This window comes from Myodes glareolus, chromosome 7, assembly GCF_982192425.1.
Source record: "Myodes glareolus chromosome 7, mMyoGla1.1, whole genome shotgun sequence".
NCBI lineage: Eukaryota > Metazoa > Chordata > Mammalia > Rodentia > Cricetidae > Myodes > Myodes glareolus.
Genome location: NC_142032.1, coordinates 816,530 through 838,597, shown reverse-complemented (window position 1 = coordinate 838,597; position 22,068 = coordinate 816,530). Strand labels below are relative to the sequence as shown.

Below are 22,068 nucleotides of genomic sequence, written 5' to 3'. Positions count from 1 at the left end.
CTTCATCCGGCGATGGATGGCGATGCAGATGGAGACCCACATTGGAGCACCGGACTGAGCCCCCCAAGGTCCAAAGGAGGAGCAGAAGGAGGAAGAACATGAAAAAGGAAAACAGAACCGCAAGGGGAGCGATCACCCACTGATACAAGGGGACTGATCTAATGAGAGTTCACCAAGGCCAGTTGACTGAGACTGAAGGAGCGCTTGATCCAACCAGATTCTCTGGAGGAGGCAGGATTCCCTGAATGTGGCTGACCCGAAGTCTTTCTAAAAAGCCATTGACAATGACTCTGGGACTTGTTTCCTCTGCATATTCTGGATTTTTGGGGATCCAGTCTGTTTGGATACTCACCTTCCTGGACCTGGATGGAGGCGGGAGGAACTTGAACTTCCCACAGGGCAGGAAACCCGGACTGCTCTTAGGGACGGTGAGGGAAGAGGAGAGGGAGTGGGGGGAGTGGGAGGGTGTTGGGAGGGGGGGCAAAAATGGAAACTTTTATATTTTAATAAACTTAAAAAAAAGAAAAAGAAAAAACAGTTATTAGTTAACATTTGTGGACATGTGATATATAAAGATAGAATTTTAACATAATATTTCTACTTTTTAGTAAGTTGATACATATATATTTTTATTGTTTGAAAACTTCTTACATGTACACTATACATTTTGATCAAATTCATCACCCCTTTCCTCCCCTCCATTTCTACCCTATCCTTCATTCTTGCTATTCCTTCCCAATTTCATATGCTGGCTCTTAACACCAAGTCCACTTAGTATGATGGGTGTAAATAGCTTCTAAGGGTTGTATCCCTGAAGAAAACTGGCTCTCCCTCCACCAGAAGCCATGATTTATCAATAGCTCCTCAGCGTTGGGGAAGGGAACATGACTTCATGAATCCCACCCCCTTCATTCTGAGATTTTCAGCTGACTTGCTCTTATGTGAATTTTGTGCATGCAATCATAGTTGCTTTGAGTTTATGTATGCAACAGCCCTGTTATGTCCATCAAATAACAGATGCTCACACACCATCTCTGGCTCTTACAAACTTCCTACCCTTCTTCCATGATGACCCCTGAGCTGTGGGGTCGGGGGTGTGAGACAAACATTCTATTTGGAGCTGAGCACTCCACAGTCTCTCATTCTCTGCATGTTGACCACTTGTGCTCTGTATTAATCACCTTCTACTGTGGAACAAAGCCACTTTGATGAGAGTTGAGAGATGCTCTATCTGTCTGCAGAGGGAGTTGTGTGTACCAGGAAGTGTAGCAGTGTCTCTAATGTATTTTTATCAGTCACCCCCTACTTCCCTATCTATTAAAGTAGGGTTCTATGCAAGAGAAGAACAGAGATGCAAAGACGCAGAGGTTCCTTGTGTGACTGAAGTAAAGCTGGTATAAATTTAACACAGACTATGATAACTTTTTGGGTGTTAACATGATCACACAGTAAGGATCCTAGAATATACTCAAAGGGAATGAGAAAGGAACTCAAACATTTTACTATCAGAAAAAAAATTGAGTAAATACTACAATACAATAATATAGGAAATCAGGAACAGCAACAACAAAAATCAGCTATGAGGCACATAGAAAATAAGTAGCAAATTATAAAAAAGTTCCTCCACTGGCAATTGCTTTATTTCAAAAATATTATTTCTAATTTTTTAATGAGCTTACAAAGTAACAGCTTTATTACATTCATACATACTTCTCATCTTTAATTCTCTCTTCTAACTCCTCCCCCAATTTCCCTGTCCCCCATTTCTCCACTATACTCTTTTGCCCTCACTTTCTCCCCTCCACTTTAATAGCACATGTGTCCTGTCTTCTCTGATCCCTCCCTTAAAGACTCTTTTTTAGCCCGTTCCTAGTTTCCAGGTCTCTAGTCATATTAACTTCTGCCTAGATAGACACATTTAACAACTAGATCTGTATATGAGAGAGAACACATGGATTTGTTTTTCTAAATCTAGGTTAACATATTTTCCAGTTTTAGCCATTTGCCTGCATATTTTATGAATTCATTTTTCTTTACTACTAAATAAAATTTATGTGCATATGTACCACATTTTCACTATCCATTAATCTGTTGATAGACAACTACACTGATTCCACTTACTAACTATTGTGAAAATAGCAGCCATAAACATGGGTGTGCAGGTATCTTAGGATGTGTTGTCCTTTTCTATGTGTGCCTGGGAATGGTAGAGATGGGTCACCTGATGGTTCTATTCTTTGGTTGGTTAACTAATTGGCTGGAGTCTTTGCTGTGGTTTGTTTGCTTGTTTGTTTTTTGAGATAGGATCTCACTATAATGCCCTGACTGGCCTAGAACTCTCTATGTAGACTGCCTGCCTCTGCCTGTGCCACCATGCTTGGCTCTTATTCTGTCTTGTGAGACGCCTCCACACAACCATATATTTCCACCAATAGTGAATAGAATTCCTTTTCTCCCACATCCTCACCAGCATTTGTGGTATTTGTTTTCTTGATGTTTGTCATTCTGAAGCAAGATGGAATCTCAAAGTAGTTTTAATTTGCATGACTTTGATGGCCAGGGACAATGAACATTTTTTAAAAAATATTTAGTGTCATTTGTATTTTGCTTTTAAGAACCATCTTTTGGGGTGTATTGGTCCTTTTATTGATCGGGGGTGTTTGGTTTGTCTGTCTGTCTTAGTGTTTCATTTTTGGAGTTTTCTATACATTCTAGATATTGACCCCTTGATGTGGGAAGTTCTTCTGTATATGTGTTGCTTTTATTGGTTGATGAATAAAGCTATTTTGACCAATGACTTAACAGAGTAAAGCCAGGTGGTAAATCCAATAGAGGTATAGAGACAGTAGGCAGAGTCAGGGAGATGCCATGTAGTTGCCCAAGGAGAAAGATGCTGAAATCTTACTGGTAGGCCACAGCCTCATGGTGATATACAGATTAATAGAAATGGGTTAAATTTAAGATATAGCACTAGGTAGGGATACATCTAAGACATTGGCCAAGCAGTGTTGTAATTAATATGACTTTTGTGTGATTATTCGGGTCTGGGTGGCCTATGTGTACTCTGCGCTTACAACCCCTTACCTAAAATACAGTTGGCAAAGGTTTTTCTCTCATCTCATAATCTGACTGTTCCCTCTTTTGATGGTTTTATTTGGCATGAAGCTTTTTTTGAATTTTTCTTGTGCTGCTAGGGTTGTACTTAGAGATCTCGTCTCTGCCTGTGTTCTCAAGTGCTCACCCTGTGTTTTCCTTGAGCAGCTCCAGCTTTTCCCAGCTTACACTGAGCTCTTTGATCAGTATGAACTTATTTTTTTGTGTAGAATGAGAGACAGGGATCTAACTTTATTCTGCTGAGGGATATCCAGTTTTTCTAGCCACCATTTACTTTAAAAGTACGTCTTTTTTTTTCCAGTGCATAATTTTTACATGTTTGTTAAAAATTGACTGTTCATAACTGTGCGGGTTTATCTCTGGGTTCCAGGTCTTCTAATATACTCCCTGGGTCTACGTGTCTGTTTTTGTGCCAGTATCATGGTATCTTTGTCATTACAACACTATTTGAGGTCAGATACTATGATGCCTCTGTTCTATGTTCTTTTTTCCTTAGAATTGCTTTGATTGTTCGTGGTCTCCTGTATCTCCACAAAAATTTTTATGATTGTTTTCTCTAGTTCTGTGAAAAACATCATTGCAGGGGGCTGGAGAGATGGCTCAGCGGTTAAGAGCATTGCCTGCTGTTCCAAAGGCCCTGAGTTCAATTCCCAGCAACCACATGGTGACTCACAATCATCTGTCTGGTGCCCTCTTCTGGCCTGCAGGCATACACGCAGACAGAATATTGTATACATAATAAATAAATAAACATTTTTTAAAAATCATTGCAATTTTGGTGTCGATTCCATTATGTAGATTGCTTTTGGTTGTACAGCATCTTATATTAATTTGCAGGATCTAACAGATATACATTCTACTCAGCAAGAACAAACATTCATGTTCTTCTCAAGTGTGCATGGGATATTTTCTAGGATAGAAAGGAACAAATTAAATTTCAATAGATTTTTAAAGCATTGAAGTCTAATAATATAATTAAAGAAATTTTCCACAATTGTAAAAATTAAACCACATGCTTTTTTAAAGTCCTGAGAATACACTTAGGCCCTCAAAATGGTAGACAAAATCCTCATTCCACTAAGCTATATCCCAGTCCTAAATAACAAACTCTTAACAAGTGAACTAAAAAAATCAAATCAACAGGTGGCACACAACTTTTGATCCCAGCACTCGGGAGGCAGAGGCAGGTGGATCTTTATGAGTTCAAGGTTAGCCTGGTCTACAGAGTGAGTTCCAGGACAATCAGGGTTACACAGAGAAACCCTGTCTCGAAAAACCAAAAGAGAGAGAAATAGAGACAGAGAGACAGAGAAATCACAGGGACGTTATACAAACACACACACACACACACACACACACACACACACACACGAGAGAGGGGGGAGGGAGGGAGAGAGGGAGGGGGAGGTCTACTCAATAAGCTCAAGGAATAGAAAAGAATAACAAACCCAACACTAGCAGAAGGAAAAAAAATAATGATTAGAATAGAGAAAAATTAGGTCAGAAAATTTAAAAATAGAAAAAAAATCAATGAAAATAAGGATTACTCTTTGACAATATCAATAAAATTGATAAACCTAAAGAAGACAGGCAAGAAAAAATGGAGGAAAAAAAGGCCTCTTGGAAGAAAGCAAGGCAAAAGCTTCACAACACCAGACTTAACAATGATTTCTTGAATGAAATAAAAGCAAAAACAGACAAACTAACTGGATTTTATGAAAATGTAAAATGTCTGAGTATGGGCTGATGCAACGGTTCCATGAGTAAAAACACACACTTCACAAGCATGAGGACCTGAGTTCAGATCCCTTGCACCCATGTAAAACAGCCAGACATGGCTGCCCACGCCTGTAACCCAGCACAGACGGTGGGTGAAGACGGAGAGACAGGTTGAAGGCTAGGTTGCTGGCCAGCTGGACTGGAAAAATAGCAAGCTCCAGAGGGAGAATGGGGAGGTGATCAAAACACATTATAGGCATATAAGAAATTATCAAATAATAAAAAAGAAAGTAAAGAAAGAACCTGTCTGAAGTGACTAAGATAAAGAGCAATAGAGAAAAATAACCAAAATCCCCCTCTAGCCTCCACTTGGGTGCATCCTTGCACACACATGTGCATGCACACACAATGTCTGTGCATCAAAAGATAACATCAACAAAATGTCAACACATGTAATAGAGAAAACGTATTTGCCAACTATACATCAAACAAATATGTATCTGAATTGTCTAGGAAACTCCTAAAGTTCAACAAAACCTTGATTCAAAATGGACAAATGACTTGAATAGACATTTCTTCCATGAAGCTTAAATGAGCCTCCCTAGTGGACTGTGCCCACACCTGCTATCATGGTCACCTATAGAAAATCATTAGCCTTGGACCATGCCCACACCTGCTATTAGGATCACCTATAGAAAATCCTTAGCATTGGAACGTGTTCATACCTACTATCAGGGTCACCTATAGAAAATCATTAGCATTGGATCATGCCCACACCTGCTATCAGGGTCACCTATGGAAAATCATTAATGTAGCCTATGTGACTCCATGGTTGGGGGAGGACTCTAGAAAGTTTATATCTGGTTTCTCCTGCATTTCATCCCACATCCTTTTGTCTTTGCTATTCTTCTTTGTATGCTTTTGCTATAAATCCAAGTCATGGATGTAACCTATGATGAGTCCTGTGAGTTCTTGTAGTAAATCAGAAAGGGTATTTTACAAACAACATACCCGTTTACCACCACCCATACACACATCAAACACAGTACCCCGTCATGATCCATTCATTCTGAGAACTATCTTCTCACAGTATGAGCCCAAAGTTTTATCCCAGATCCAGTTCCAGATGACAAACAAGCACAGGAGCCACCCAGAAAGCTTTCTAACCATGCGGTCTCTCAGGGCTCATTGACACCTTATATCAGTGGGGCAGGGGTCAGCTCAGGCTGCAAAACTGTTCATTGATCCCTCTGAGGGCTTCGGTGCTTAGTCAGGCTTGGGACATCAAGTTAAAACAAGACTTCTTACACCTAGAATCTGAACTGCTTGACACCAGTTTAGACAATGACCTGAGGAGCTCTTTTGCTTCCCAGAACTCTGTGTCCTTCCACCACCAAGGAAAGGACATGGTCTACATTCGAGGTCCTCAGTGTTTGGGTAGTTATGGGTCCCTTCAAGAATCTGATGAAAGTAATGCATGCTCTCCCTTGAGCATACACACATACACACACCTACACACACACACACCTACACACACACACACCTACACACACACACACCTACGCACACACATACACACACATACACACATACCGCACACACACATGCACACACATACACACATGCACACACATACACACATGCACACACATACACACACATATGCGCACACACAATACACACATACACACATGCACACACACCACACACGTTTTACCTACAACCTAGGTGACTTCACTATCCCCACATGCAGATCTCGTGTATGACTCAGCAATGAGGGCCTCCAACTCTTACACTGTATCATCAGTCCGACTGGGCCATGAGATGAGCTCCGCCACCTCAATCCCTCCACCTCATGAGTCTTGTTGTTTGTACCAGTCTCTTAATATCTGTAAAATTACAAACACCAAGACTAATTTTCTCTCTGCAGCACTACCGACAGAGATAGAGGGCTGCATCAAGTACAGTTATTAAATTTCCATATTTAGATGTGCAAAACCAAGCTCCTCTTGGGTCCTTAAAAGCCATTCAGTTCCCAATAATTAGATCAGCAGTTGTGGCCATAATTCTTCACATTTTCACTGAATATTGTTGAACAATCCTAGGAACAATCTCCTTCAGTCTGGGGCTAACTTTTTGCAAAGTATTGTTTATAATTTTACTGTACTAATGCTTGTGAATCTTGTCTGTCTGTCAGTTCTTTATTACTTAATAAGTATATTAGCTCCTTTTGTGTGGCTGTGACCAAACAATATATGAACAACTTAAGACAGGACAGGCTTACTTGGAGTCACCATTTCAGTTCATCACTGTAAGGATAGCATGATGGAGCAACTCATTCCAGAGTTCCCTCACAGCACAGCGGGCCAAACAGAGAAGATAAGAACCAGACTACTCTAGGGGCTGTGAAACACGCAGGAAGTAGATCAGTAGGACCAGCCTATCAGCTGGGAACAAAGCATTCAAAACGTGAGCCTAAGGAAGATGTTTCACACCCAAATTGTAGCATTGACTCTTGCTTTGGGATAGTAAATGATCCATTTTTATAAGTATTACATGTACGGTTGAAAAATATACAGTTAGATGCCAACCACCATAAGGCTTCTCCACATAACCACCTAACTGAGCTTTTACCCACTAAGCAATCTCACTGGCCCTTCTTTTCTGTATATTTTATAAAAAGCTTTATAGCCTTGCAACAATTTCTTTTCCTGAATCTCATCAGTTTTGAAAGCATTGTCCACACCTATTCACCCATGTTCTCCAAGGATGGCCTGCTGAGCTCATCAGTGTTGGGCCCATGGGTCTCACAACATCATGTCTGTGGGGTATGTGAAAGGGGTAGCAGCCAGCAGCATCTGAGGCATGTCTCTCTGAGAACATTTGCTACCTGCAGCTTCAAGTCTTAGGCCCACATTCTGGGCACCACACAAGGTGTTGTTATAACTTTATTCAAGTCATCATCAAGACACAATCCTGTTAAGATATACATTTCCCCATTAAAAACCAGTGTTGCACACTGTCTCTAATAAAATAACTAATAAAATGCAACCTTTTGATCTGTGTATATTCAAATGAAAATAAACATATGCAATTTAAATTTTTTTATAAAGAAACCAGATAAAATGCTTCTTATAAATGTGTTGAAGTGAGAGTTAATAGGCTCTAGAAAGCAGCGGCCTCTTCTGCTTAAAGGAGTTCAGCCAGGTGTGGTGGCCATGCCTTTACTTTAATCTCAGCATTCAGGAGGCAGAGGCAGACGATCTCTATGAGGTTGAGACCAGCCTGGTCTACAGAGTGAGTTCAGGCTAGACAGAGCTACATAGTGAGCGCCCATCTCGAACAAACAAAACACTGCAGCTGGAGCCATCTGTTCAAGGTAGCAGCAATCCCCCCATACTGTTGCCTCCTTCTCAGTCTCCCCCTAGACAGCCATACCCCTAGAAAAGTGACCACTGCTGGGCTTGTCTAAGTAGCTCCCAACATGGAGAGAGTGCTGGAGGGTGTGGCAATTTGTAGATGTGTGTGATTATCTGGATTGCCATTTTCTTTTAGTCTTTTTCTAGAAATGAAAGCCTTCCACTGGTCAAATTCAAATCTCTGCAACTGGGCTCTCATTTCTTCATGTGAAACCAAGCTGAAAAGGAAACCCCTCAGCACAGCCAACTCTGTGTGCTCTCCTGCTGACTACAAGGCCTGTGCATACTGGGTAAGTGTTCACAGCCCAGCCCTTTGGGTATCCTCTGACCCCGGGATTCTCAGTGCTCTATTTGTTCCTACACTCCATTCTGCAGCCTCAGACTGCAGAATTCCCTCGTTCCAAGATACTCAAAAGCCAGAGTGGGTACCAAGAGTCCCACCTGTCAAAGGTTCCACCCAACAAGGAGCATCAGTTCTACCTGTGACAACCAGGTATCAAAGGCAAAGTCCCTGAGGACTAAGAAAAGAAAGTGACAAGTTCCATTGTGTATATGAGAAAAGGGGAAGTTTCTGGGATCATTTAAGATGAGATTTAAAAGGCAGCAATGAAGCTGGGCATTGGTGGTGCACACCCAATCCCAGCATTTGGGAGGCAGAGGCAGGCATTTGGAGCACTTGGGAGTTTGAAGCCAACTTGGTCTACAGAGCAAGTTCCAAGATAGCCAGAGCTATACAGAGAAATGCTGTTTCAAGAAAACAAATAAAAATAAGTAAAAGGCAACAAGGAGGAAGGGAAGAATATTTGTATCAACTGAAACAGCTTGTGTGAAGGCAAAAAGCTGACAGTGTGCACAGTGGACAGAGGGTGAGGAAGATGCAGCACCCTTTTAATATCCAACCACTATCATGGTCCCAGCAGGACCAGAAAAGGACTCAGGAATCTGCTGGAACTGGAGCTGACTCCAAAGAGCTTCAATCCTGCCTTAAGATTCAGAACCTCAAGATTCCGAAGCCCCAAGACAGATTCATCAAGAAGGAACAGACATACCCTAAAATTTGGGTCTGCCTGGGGAGGCTGCACCTACAGACTAACAACCCACCCTGTGCACACCATGTCTGTGCAGCTAAGCTGAGCCCCTGGCCAAACAGCTAAAAATAGGCTCAGGGTAGATTTCCAGACAAGACTATGACGCAGTCAAACCCAAAAGATTCAAAGATTGGCATGCTAGTGAAAACAAAAATATCAGCTGGCTTCTCTGGCTTGCATAGCACCATGCTCCATCAGCAAGAGATTTTTTTTCCACTGAGCACCAGACAGTCCTGTCAAGAGAGATGGGGCACTGGTCAGCACCCCTTAAATAAACTATGGCTCATCTTTACAGCAGCAGAAGAATGTAGTTGTTCTATTTATAGAGATCTGGAAAGATTCTAAGACATGCAACAAAATCAGGCAAATTGTGGTATATATGGAAATCTCAGCTACAGTAAACTGAAAAAAAAACGTGTGTATGTGTCTTAGTCAGGGTTTCTATTGCTGTGAAGAGACACCATGACCATGGCAACTCTTTTTATTATTATTGATTTTTATTGAGCATTACATTTTTCTCTGCTCCCCTCCCTGTCTCTCCCCTCCCTTCAACCCTCCTCTAAAGTCCCCATGCTCCCAATTTACTCAGGAGAGCTTGTCTTTTTCTACTTCCCACGTACATTAGATCTATGTGTGTCTCTCTAAGGGTCCTCATTGTTGTCTAAGATCTCTGGGATTGTGATTTGTGGGTTGGTTTTCTTTGCTTTATGTTTAAAAACCACTTAAGAGTGAGTATATGTGATAATTGTCTTTCTGTGTCTGGGTTATCTCACTCAAAATGATGTTTTCTAGCTCCATCCATTTGCCTGCAAATCTAAGATGTCATTATTTTTTTCTGCTGTGTAATATTCTATTGTGTAAATGTACCACATTTTCCTTATCCATTCTTCAGTCGAGGGGCACTTATGTGGTTTCCAGGTTCTGGCTATGACAAACAATGCTGCTATGAACATAGTTGAGCACATGTACTTGTGACACAACTGAGCATCCTTTGGATATATACCCAAAAGTGGTATTACTGGGTCTTAAGGAAGGTTGTTGCCTAATTTTCTGAGAAATAGGACCATGGCAACTCTTATAAATAAAAGAAAAAACATTTAATTAGGTTCAGTTCATTGTCATCACAGTGGGACATGGCGGCACGCAGGCAGACATAATTTTGGAGAAGGAGCCAAGAATCCTGCATCTTTGATCCGCAGGCAACAGAAGGTGAACTAAGGTACTGGGTGTGACTTGAGCATCTGTGAGACCTCAAAGCTCACTCACATGCTTCCTCCAACAAAGCCACACCTCCTAATAGTGCTGCTCCCTATGAGCTCACGGGGATCAATTATATTCAAACTAGCACAGTGTGCCCCTGTGTGAGTATAAAAACGTTTGCAAACCTCCAACCATGCAGTAGCATTAACCCACTGAAAGCTCTGCGAGGTCATCTAACTTACATTAAAGAATTGGAATATACGAATAATTTCTGGGATTTATGTAGCATTTTTAAACAATGAGGTAACATACATGAACTCAATCATTAACAAACATGAATGGGGTGATTTCTGTAGACTTGGTTCCATCTCCAAATGAGAAGATGACCTCACCAATAAAGTCCTTGCCTTTCAGATCTCTGTGAGTTCCAGGCCAGCCTGGTCTACAATGTGAGACCCTGTAGATAGACAGACAGATAGATAGACAGACAGACAGACAGACAGATGACAGACAGACAGACAGACAGATGATAGATAGATAGATAGATAGATAGATAGATAGATAGATAGATAGACAGACAGACCGACAGACAGATAGATAGACAGACAGACAGATACAGTTCCTGCCCTTGTGGTATTTGCCTCTCAGGAGTTGCCACTGGGGAGGGAATGACACAAGACAGGCAAGATCAGAAGAAAAATATTAATGCTATCTGTATTTTTAATTTTTAATAACATGAGGGAAACTACTATTTGAATAATTTAAAGGTTTTTTTAGAGTTTTCATTAAAAAGTAACTTTGGGACTAGAGAGATGAGTTAAGAGAATATACTGCTCTAACAGAGGATCCAACTTTGGTTTCCAGTCCCCACACTGTGTGGCTTACAGCCACCTATAACTCCAGCTCCTGGGTATCTGATGCCTCTGGCCTCCATGGGCACATTCACACACATGAGCACATAAACACACACACTTAAAAATAAAATAAATCTGTTTTTTAAAAAGATACCTTTGCCTCTGTAGTATTGACTCTCCTACCAAACCGCTGTTTATTTTTAATAGTTTTACATACATACATGCAAAGAGTTAGAAGAACGGAGCTTGAATGTTTCCACAGAAATGACAACTGTTTAAGAATAGGCAGGTTTCCCCTGATTCATATCCTGTGTGCACATGAACATAAGCACATCCCATAAACATGCACAAACTTTATGTTTTATGTATCAATACAAGAGACCAAATTAAATCCTTAAAAAAAAAATACAGACAGACACAGTGGAGAGGACCTTGCTATGTTCTGTCACCAGATCCTCACGACTGTACCAAAAGATAAGAACTTCAGCTGCTTTAGAGATCAGTACTCATCTAGGGGTGACTTCACCCCCAGTGGACAAGCAACGAATGTTGGGGGGAAGGAATAGCCACTCCTGATGAACAACAGCGAGTTCTACAATGAGGAAGACAGACAGACTAAAAGACAAACAAGAACTGTCCACCCAAAACACCCAAGTACTGAGATAGGAGAAAGCCTGTTATAGATAAAGAAACCACCTGCCAAGGTTAGCCAGACAGCACAAGAGGCAAAAGAATGCTCACCAAACTTGCAAGTACATTACCTTCCATGGCAAAGGGGAAGAAGTCAAGTTGGAAATGGGCTTAAGGTTCCTTGTCCACTGGACCTAAAGTAGGGAGATAAGTCTGGATTAGCCAGCAGACCCAGTGTGATCACTTATGAATCAGGAGGATCTATGCCACAAAACCACTGGGGATGGTCAAGACTGACAGTTGACTTCGAAGGTGAGAGGATTTTTTAACCCCAAAATCTAACCATTAAACTACAAGAGGGGGAAAGTCGAATCATCCAGCCCAGGGAGAATCACTGGTAATACGTTAGAATTATACAATAGTACAGATTTATACTGTGAGCTTTTACTATGCCATCAAACATTAGTAAAAAACCTAATTTACATCAATTATGCAATAGTTCATGATCCCTTAACCAAGCTGCCTCTTTTGTTTATTCAATTGTTTTCAATTCTATAGTATCACAAACAACCCAGCAATAACTGCTTTTGCTGGAATTTTTAATGTATCTTGGGTTAGAGTTGTGGCTATAATGACATTTAGGCCATCAATGGATCCAATTACAGCAGTAGTCTCCTAAGATGACGTTGTCTAGTGATACTGTAGGTGTCATAGTTTGTGTACTATGATCTCACAACAATGAAATCATCCAACATCCCATTTCTCAAATCAACTACAATTGTTTTTTTAAAAAAAATAACCTAGGCTAGAGAGGCGGCTGAGCAGTTGAGAGCTCATGCTGCTCATGAGGAGTACCTAAGTTCAGATACCAGAACCCACGTCACGTAGGTCACTGCCTGCAGGACAGCTCCAGGGGATCTGACATCCTCTTCTGACTTCCAAGGGTGCCTGTGCTTACACGGTAAACACACATACACACACACACACACACACACACACACACACACACACACACACACCAAAAACCTTTCTAATAACTTAAATAAAAATAAAAAATCATAACTATCTCCTGGAAGTCAGATAAGTGCTCAATAGAAAAATGAAAGTACTTTTTGAGAGGGCATGTGTGTGTGGTATGCATGCATGTGTGTATGTATGTTCCTATGTGTGAAGGGGCACCTATAGGAGTGTGTAGCACTTACCTATGGAGGCTAGAAGCTGACAGTATCTTTCCCAATTGCTCTCCATAGTCGGCAGAGTCTCACTGATTCAACTAATCTCGCTGTCCAGCTTGCCTTAGGAATCCTGTCTCTGGATCCTGCATATTGGGATTACAGGCATGTCATCTTCCTACCTGAGATTTACATGGGTGTTGGGAAATCCCGATTGTTGTCCTTTAGGCTTGCATAAGTGTTTTACCAGCTGAACCAATTCCCTAAATCTGAACTCTTTTTGTTTGTTTTTTGTTTTTTGTTTTTGAGATTGAGTTTCTCTATATAACAGTCCTAGCTGTCCTAGAACTAGCACTTGTAGACCAGACTGGCCTCAAAGTCACAGAGATCCTCCTGCCTGTGTCTCCCGAGTGCTGGGATTAAAGGTGTGCACCACCACTGCCTTGTAACCCTGGGCTCTTAACAGATACTCCAAGTGGCTTTCCAAAAGGCAAGCACAGAAAAGCATCTGCTTTGTCAGCCTTTACCAACTGGAGGGGACCTAAGAGCTAGGTATAGTGATCAACACCTGTTGTCATCCCAGTCTTTGGGAGGAAGAAGCAAAATGATAAAGTTCAAAGTCATCCTCTATTACATAGCAAACTCCAACTACCCGGGGTGCATGTGATCTTGTCAAAAGAATCATTTGAAAGATAAAAAATAATACTTATTAGGACTGAACAGATGACTCAGAAGCGAAAACAAAGTTAGCCAGGCGATCATGAGGACCAGCGTTCAGATCCCAGCACCCATGTAACTTGCCCGAGACAGGGTCTTACTATGCATTCATGGCTCACTAGAACTCACTGTGTAGACCAGCAGACTGGCCTCAAATCCACAGAGATCTGCCTGCCTCTACCTCCCAAATTACTAGGATCAAAGGTGTACACCACACACCTGGCAACAACACTGTCTTCTAGCCTCCACACAGGCACCCAAATCAATATACACAAAGTAGATCTTTTAAAGCAGTGTTAGAGTGCCGCTCTTTGACTAGTAAAAGAATTAAACATTTTCCACATGTGTGTATATCTTTATTCATCTACAAACTGAATAACCCCATGTTCTCACACATTTTAACAGATGTATTTTAGAAAATACATTTGGGGAGAAATATTTTTCTAAGTATTTGGTTTTGTTGCTTTTTAAAATTTTGGTGTTGTTAATGTTTTCTGCTTTTCTTTGTTGTCAAACCTTTTGTTTTTTCTATTGCTATTTTATTTATGGTATAATTCAGTGGTTCCCAAACTCCCTAATGCTGTGACCCTTTAACAGAGTTCTTCATGTTTTGGTGATTCCCCAATCACAAAATTATTTTTGTTGCTACTTCAAAACTGTAATTTTGCTACTGTTATAAATTGTAATGTAAATATTTTTGGAGATAGAGGTTTGGCAAAGGAGTTGAGACCCATGGGTTGAGAACCGATGATCTAAATGGTTTGGAAGAAACACCCTCACACACATCCCAGTTCAGAGAATGAATAAGGATTTGCATGAGCTTCCTTCTTAAACAGTTTAATTTCTTTTTGTTTTCCACTTCATTTGTTTGTTTGTTTTTTGAGACAGGGTTTCTCTGTAGCTTTGGAGCCTGTCCTGGAACTAGCTCTTTTGAACCAAACTGGCCTCGAACCCACAGAGATCTGCCTGCCTCTATCTTCTGAGTCCTGGGATTAAAGGCGTGCACCACCATCGCATGGCTAAACAGTTTAATTTCTTAAACATAACTCTTTAATTCACAACTTCATTCTAGCCATGAAATGTTAACCATGAAAGCAAAGTTCTGCAACTTTTTGTTCATTTTTGAGGCAGGGTCTCTACACAGGCAGTTTTCAACTTGTGGGCCAAACTCCTTTGGGGATTGAACAATTCTTTCACAAGGGACACCTGAGGCTTGGAAAACACAAATATTTACATTATGACTCATAACAGTAACAAAAATACAATTCTGAATTAGCAATAAAAATAATTTAATGTTCTGGGGTCACTACAATATGAGGAATTGTATTTAGGGGTTGAAGCATTAGGAAGGCTGAGAACCACTGCTCTAAATACCCCGGGCTGTCATGGAACTCACTATGTAGACCAGACTGGACTGAACTCACAAAGATCTACCTGGTTCTGTGGGGATTAAAGTCATCCCCGGCCACCATTGCCGGTTAAAGTTTGGCAACTTTTAAATGCTGTAAACAGGTGGAAATGTTCAATTACAATCCGAGAGAGATTTACACAAAAGGAAGTCTGAACACTGACACTAAATTAGACACAAAGGGTGAAGGGGTCACTATGGGATCCTCAAGCAGCATCCCCTCTCCATCAGCTCAGACTTCAGTCTTCTCTCCTGAACATCCGGGTACATGATGATCTGAACTCAGGTCCTTTGGAGAAGCAGCACACACTCTTAACCACTGAGCCAGTTCCCCACCCATCTCATTTTAAGTGATAGGATCTCACTATGTACTCCTAGGGTGGCCCCAAGCTCCTAGTTTCATACGGTCATCCCTGCCTCAGCCTCCTAAGTAGCTGAGACTATAGGTCTACACCCCATGCCCAACAAAAATTTTTATTATTAAAGTTTCAAAAGATTATCATAAAACTATAAAAGTTAGGCATAGACAAAGGTGGTGGCACACACCTTTAATTCCAGCACTCAGGAGGCAGAGGCAGGAGGATCTCTGAGTATGAGACCAGCCTGGTCTACACAGTGATTTCCAGGACAGCCAGGGCTACACAGAGGAAACCCTATCTTGAAAAATAAAACAAAACAAATAAAAAGCCAAGCATGGTAACACCTTGATAATCCCAAAATTACGAGAACTAAAGGTAGAGGGATCAGATGCTAAATGTCACCCTCAGCTATACACCTAGCCTGAACAACAGGAGATCCTATCTTAAAATGAAGAAAGGAAGGAATGAACCAACCAACCAACCAACCAACCAACCATTGCCTTCAATCTCTCTCCCAGTCCCATACCATCTCCAGGCCCTCAAAGGAGAACTATCCTACACCTGTCTTTCACTCATTATTTGTTTATGTGCATGTATAAACAGAGGCCAGAGGACAACCTTAGGTGTTTTTCCCTCAGGACAGGGTGTCTCATTAGACTGAAGCTTGCCAATTCAGCTAGACTGGCTAGCCAGAGACTACAAGCATGTGCCACCATGCTCAGAGCTGCTGTTTTATTTTTGTTGTGTTGTGTGTATGTGTGTGTGTGTGTTTTAATGTGGGTTCTGAGGATGGAACTCCAGTCCCTGTACTCTGAAAGCACCCTATTGTTCTGTTGACTGAGTTATCTCCCCAACGCCCCTCCCCTTTAGTCTTCTCTCAAGTTGTACCGTATGTGTTCGCCATTAAGTAGCAGTGTGTTTTGTGTTTTAGCGTTAAAATGAATTTTTCCCCCTCGGTGTGGTGACACACATCTTTAATCCCAGTACTTGAGAGACAGAGGCAAGCACATTTTTCTGTGTTCTAGGCTAGCCTGGTGTATGTACACAGCAAGCTCCAGTCCCATCAGGGCTACATAGTGAGACTCTGTCTTAAAAGAAAGAAAAAGAGTGAGGAGGTAGCGACACATGGCTTTAATCTCAGCACTTGGGTGTAGCATGATTACTAAAAATCCAAATCCAGATATTAGGGTCAACCTGAAGGTCAGAAAAGCAAAACAGCCAGCTACTGGTTCTTTATTAATAGTGCTACGCTTGAGAGGCAGAGGCAGGTGGATTTCTGAGTTCGAGGCCAGCCTGGTCTACAGAGTGAGTTCCAGGACAGTTAGAACTGCATGGAGAAACCCTGTCTTGGAAAACAAAAACAATACAAAAAAATGAAGGAAGGAAGGAAGGAAGGAAAGATTTCATAGATCAATTATATTGAGTAGTGTATTTAAGCAAAACTAAAGGTGATTCTGAGATATTCCACCAACTTCAGACAGCTCTTATCAAGAGAACAGAGGTAAGATATAGAAAAGAAGTTGGCTGTGACTCCTCAATCAACCTGTCAATTGGTTACAAATTAACTAGTTGTTTACAACTTAGTTAATTGGCTACTAGGGCTCCTGAAACCACCCAAAACCCTGTTACTGACATTAAACTTCTTTATTGGTTTGTTATGCTGAACCGAGAACAGATATCAAGGACAAACCAAAGGCCCCCTGATGCAGAATGCGAGTCAAATAATCCCAAGATAACTCCAAATAGAGTATTCTAAGGTTTTTCTTTATTAAAGGGGAACTCACGGATCACAGCAAGGAAATAGGAATAGGGTCCGACATTCAGGTGTAGCTCGTAAGGAGAAAAGAGGGAACTGGGCAGGACTATGGCTTTTTGGTACCCTAAGTCACACCCCACCCTGGTCCAGCCTCTTAAAGGCCATTAGCTAAAGGAGGTTCCCATCAGACCCCTAAAAATAACAGTTAACATTATCTGGGCAAAATGGAAACGCCACACAATTCATTCTTCTCTAATTGTATTTCCATCATTTGCCCTTGTGCTCCTGGTGTCACATTTTCTCATATCGCTATAATTGACTCATTAATACTGCTCGACAGGATCCATCGAATAAACGTATCAGAGTTTATTTATCCATTCTACTGCCGATGAACATTTGAGCTGTTTCCTGTCTGGAGCAATTAAGAATAATGCTGCTGTGGACATTTTTAACAATCTTCTTAGGGTATGATGTGTATCTCCATAAAATTTACCCATTTTAAGTAGCCTATAAATTCATACCAGTGTGCAAACCTCACCACCACTGAGTTTGGAAACACTCTCATTGTTCGCAGAAGGTCCTTCATGCCTGTTTGCAGTCAACCCCACCTGCCGCAGACGACCACAGTTCTCTTCTCTGCCTTTCCCAGAAATTTCACATAAGCAGACTCAGACAATAAGCAGTCTTTTGCATCTAGCTCCTTTCCCAGTGCATATTTTGAGGCTCATCCACCTTGCTCCATGTTTGATCCTTTTCAGTGCTGAAGAGTTTTCCATTCTGTGCCTTGTCTATCAATGCCCAGGAGGTAAAAATTTGGTTGGATTTCAGGTTTCGGCTGAGAGATGCTGAGAATGTGTGTGTGCAAGGATTTATGGGGACCTGTATTTTCATTTCTCCAAGAGTAGAATTAATGGGACAGAGAGTAATTTATGATCTTTTTTTAAAAAATTTGAGACACACTGTATCCCAGGCTGGCCTCAAATCTGTAGTTGTTCTGCCTCAGTCTCCCCAGTTCTGGGACTGCAGATGTATATTCCATTAGGTCTTATATACTGTATATTTGACTTTTTCCTTATTTTTGAAGCACTGGAGGTGGAACCCTGAGCTTTGCTTGATCACAAAGTGCTCTACCACTGAACTATACCCACAGCCCGTGTCTAATATTTTTAAAAACAATGTAACCGGCAGGTAGTTCTTCAGTTACTATTCTGCACACTGCTCATACCAGAGGGCTCTAAATAAACTTGTTTTCCAAAGTGACTCAGCCATTTTACATTCACCACTTAGGTCAGAGCAGGACTAAAGATGAGTGGGGGAAGGAAGATGGTCTCTTTACAGGGTGCATGAAGAGAGTGGTGAGGCTGAATGTGCGGAATTCTAAATGAAGTTGGAAATACTCAGGGAAACTAGGGTTTAGAGACCACCACCACCAGTTGTAGGATGCTGGACTTGTTTTTAACCTACCCAAACCCAACGTTCACATCTGTGAAATAGGTACCAGGCTTGGCATCTAGAAAAGGAATTCAGAACTGCTTTGTGTTAAAACTAGGCACTACCAGGGTTTGGAACCCTCAACCTCCCATTACCATTACTATAAACCCCATCGACCAGGGACATCAGTTCTTCAACATATTTACTTCGTGCATAGTCTACTTTAAACACAACTGGAAACTCCAGATACTTAAAAATAAAAAAACAAAAAAAAAATGTAACTAAGAGAAATGTGTGCTCACTTAACCCAAAGTCTCATCAATGGACAAACATCCAGACTGTATTTACACAGATCTGCTTTTGGAGACTGGAGGACCTCTTTAACACAGAATAGGATATTCCCATGTTTTCTCTGTCCCCACCTGCCAGAATATGTTACTTCCTGACTCCACATCCTTAGTTAAATCCCTTAAGTCCCCAAAAACACTATGAACACTTAAAGAGGCAAGAGGGACACAGGTAAAAGAACCTTTGGAGTAAGAAAGACACAGGTGCAAGGCTCAGCCCTGACACTTATCAGCAGGTAAATCAAGGGAAATTAAAGCCCCTTCAGCAAGTGAAGTGCCAGGTGCTCACGGTGATGAAATCATTCCCGTCAGCTGAGAGACTGTATTCAAGGCAGGGAGAGAAGAGACACCCTGATTTGATTCTCATGATTCCCTTCCAGCCCTTGTCCACATACACAGAATCCTGATACAGTGCAAGGCAAGGTGACCCACACTCTTAATCCCAGCACTCAGGTGGTAGGGGAGGAGGATCCTGACTTAGAGGACCAGCCTTGGCTACATACACATCAAGTTCCAGACCACAGGGAAAAAGAAAGAGAGGGAGGGAGGCAGAGAGGGAGGAGAGAAGTGGGGGAATCTGACACAGATGTCACCTCTGTCTGACCAGAACAAAGCATCCTTTTTGACAAGTGACAAATAAATTTTCATAGGACCATAAAATTCCAGTGAAGAAGTAAAGCCAGCTGCAAGTAAGAGGATCCGACTCCAAGCACCCCAACCACAAAGACATTTAATTATGTCATTTAACAAGTCACCGCTTTTTAAAAATAAGCATTTCCAGTAACCCACCACGGTGTCTGCTTTATTCTGAAGCCTCATTACCTCCAGCTCCACAACTTGAGTACCAGGAAGGGATTTCCTGGTACATACTGAGTTTTTGGATTTTGTTATATGAAAATTTGTTTTGAAACAGCCAGGCTAGTGTGTGGAGAAAGGAACACAGCACAAAAAGCACCCCCATGCCCACTCTGCCCACCACAGCCTTCTGTCCAGCCAGTCAAGCCCACTTTTAAAGGGAGCTGAGATGAGGTCCATGTCCACCTGCCTTCACACTGGCTATTTCTCTCTGCTGTATTCAGACTCTTGCAGAGTGAACAGGCAGTTTAACTTCATAGGATGTACTGGAATATGTCTGTTGCCAGTTCCAGAGAGAGAGAGAGAGAGAGAGAGAGAGAGAGAGAGAACTAGAGAATTTATGACCAGGCTAAGGCCCACATTCAGTGACAAAAAGTAAATGTTTATTTGACCCAGACCTGGAGCAGCCACCCACTCTAGAGGTTCCAAAGTCACTAACAGCAAAACCTCCCTTTGTATGAAAGCCATGTGTGCACCTAAGGACATTTAAAAGCCTTCATGATTTTACTTTCAAACTCTCTTTCTGGGTCAAACATCTACTTAACACTCAAGAGTGAGTGAGAGTGGCCATGGGAAGTGTGCCCCAGGATACGCATGCCCCTTTTACACCCTTCCAGGACCTCTTTCTACCATCACCCATGCCTTCAGGCTGCAGGAACTACCCAAGGCATGAAATCTCATTCGTATAAACATTTTATCCTTGGGCTGTCAAGACGGTTCAGCAGGACAAAGCACTTGCCAAGCAAGCCTGACAGTCAAGGTTCAATCCCACACAAAAGTGAAGAAACCCCACTCCTGAAAGTTGTCCTCATGCTCAAACTGCAGTGTGTCACGTTCTCTCTCTCTCTCTCTCTCTCTCTCTCTCTCTCTCTCTCTCTCTCTCTCTCTCTCTCTCTCTCTCTCTCCCACAGGGACTAAGAAACATGTGGAGGAAAGCAAAGAGCCTGTCTCTTGTTTGCTTTCCCGGCTCTAGCCTGATCCAAAGGAAGCTGACCAGGTTTAAACTTTGCTTGCTGAAGTGTTTCTCTCAGAATAGGGCTAAGAGGAGTCTTCAGAGCTTGAAATCTCTGCATACATTGAAAGTATGCAGACAGCGTACACACATGTACAGAGTGGAATTTTCCACTTACAGAATCATAATCTTCATACCACTCTGGGGGCCACCGTGCTTGTGGTAAGAGCTCGAGTTCGGTGTCAGCAAACTTGCCAGGCTTCTGTGGGAGACCCAAACCGCTCCAGTTCTTCTGTTTATTTTTGGTGGGAGAGAGGGAGGAAATAAAGGTGACTTTGAACCTGAGTGCCAACACAAACTTTAAAAAGGAACTACATTGCCAAGTGCAGAGTATTCCCGCATGGCATTAGGTCTCTACCAAACGTTGGCAGCTAGGGCATGAGAAAGAGCATGAAATACGTATCTTCAAGCCCTAACTTGACAGCTGGTCAGAACAGATGTCACTTTCTTTCTTTTTTTGTTTTGTTTTTCAAGACAAGGTTTTTCGTTCTGTGTAACAGCTCTGGCTGTCCTGGAACTCGCTTTGTAGACCAGACTGGCCTCAAACCCACAGATAACTGCCTGCTCTGCCCCCCAAGTACTAAGATTAAAGGCATGCACCACCACTGCCCAGCTCAGTTGTCCCTTTCTTGCTTCAGGCCTTATCCTGTACCTCCAGTGTGCTTTGTATAGCTCCTTGCAGGCAGGGCCTCAAGCAAAGATAAATCCATCATTTCGACTTATTTCTTTCCAGCTACCCACTGATGATAACACCACCTTAGCCTGAAATACCTTCTTGCCGTGGTATTTGGGGAAGTCACTTGGCCAGGAGTAATGAGGCCAGAGTTCTAATTGTGACTGTCACATAGTCACTGTTTGACCTTCAAGAACTCCATCTATTCTTGGGGGTCTCATTTTCATCACCCATTAAAAAAAAAGATAATCCCAGAAATTCCTCTCATGGCTGACCTGTTCCACCATTCACACATTCATTCTAACATTAATCCA

At 41.8% G+C, this 22,068-nt stretch overlaps 1 long non-coding RNA gene across 1 annotated transcript; it reads right to left on the bottom strand.

Annotated features, from left to right (window-relative positions):
* Positions 1 to 348: 348 nt before the first annotated feature.
* LOC125393528 (uncharacterized) lies at positions 349 to 21,438 on the bottom strand. Its single transcript, XR_015738309.1, has 3 exons — positions 21,200 to 21,438; positions 12,156 to 12,218; positions 349 to 418 (listed from the first exon to the last, which is right to left on the bottom strand). It is a non-coding gene; the product is annotated as an uncharacterized LOC125393528 (long non-coding RNA).
* Between the last annotated feature and the right edge of the window lie 630 nt (positions 21,439 to 22,068).